The sequence below is a fragment of the Myotis brandtii genome, unplaced genomic scaffold, assembly GCF_000412655.1.
Source record: "Myotis brandtii unplaced genomic scaffold, ASM41265v1 scaffold312, whole genome shotgun sequence".
NCBI lineage: Eukaryota > Metazoa > Chordata > Mammalia > Chiroptera > Vespertilionidae > Myotis > Myotis brandtii.
Window position 1 is genome coordinate 3,380,453 of NW_005361955.1, and position 414 is coordinate 3,380,866.

General features: G+C 62.8%; 1 protein-coding gene across 2 annotated transcripts in view; it reads left to right on the forward strand.

Annotated features, from left to right (window-relative positions):
* Positions 1 to 6: 6 nt before the first annotated feature.
* Positions 7 to 414, forward strand: part of VGLL4 (vestigial-like family member 4) — a 147,430-nt gene continuing 147,022 nt past the window's right edge. Inside the window, exon 1 of one of the 2 annotated variants that reach the window (XM_005870054.2) lies at positions 7 to 47. The gene's annotated coding sequence lies outside the window, so the exon portion shown is untranslated. The other variant, XM_005870053.2, reaches the window with a different exon arrangement.

Here is a 414-nt window from a genome sequence, read left to right on the forward strand (position 1 = left end):
CGACTGGGTTGTGGACTCCGGGAGTTTGCCAAACACAGCAAACACGGGTGTGTGTGAGCTGCTGGAGGGGGACTCTTCCCCCTGCCATCTCCGTCCCTTCCTCCCCTGCTCCCTCCCTTCCACACTGTTTTGATTTTCTAGGACTTCCTCCTCTGGGCGAGGGAGGGGGAGGAAAGACGCGGCGAGCGCCTGGCGTGTGTGTGTGTGTGTGTGTGCAAAGTGGAGTGTAACATGCTGTAATGGGAGGAAACGGAGCCGCTTCCGAGGGTCCTGGACTGCAGCGGCCGTTCTGATTCCAGTGGCACCTGAGCACGCACCTCCACACGCGCTCGCGACCGGTACCATCAGGTACGTGTGGTCGCCGGCCCGCCTGGGCTGTGCGGCTGGGGTGTGCGTGGTAGCGAGAGAGTGCGG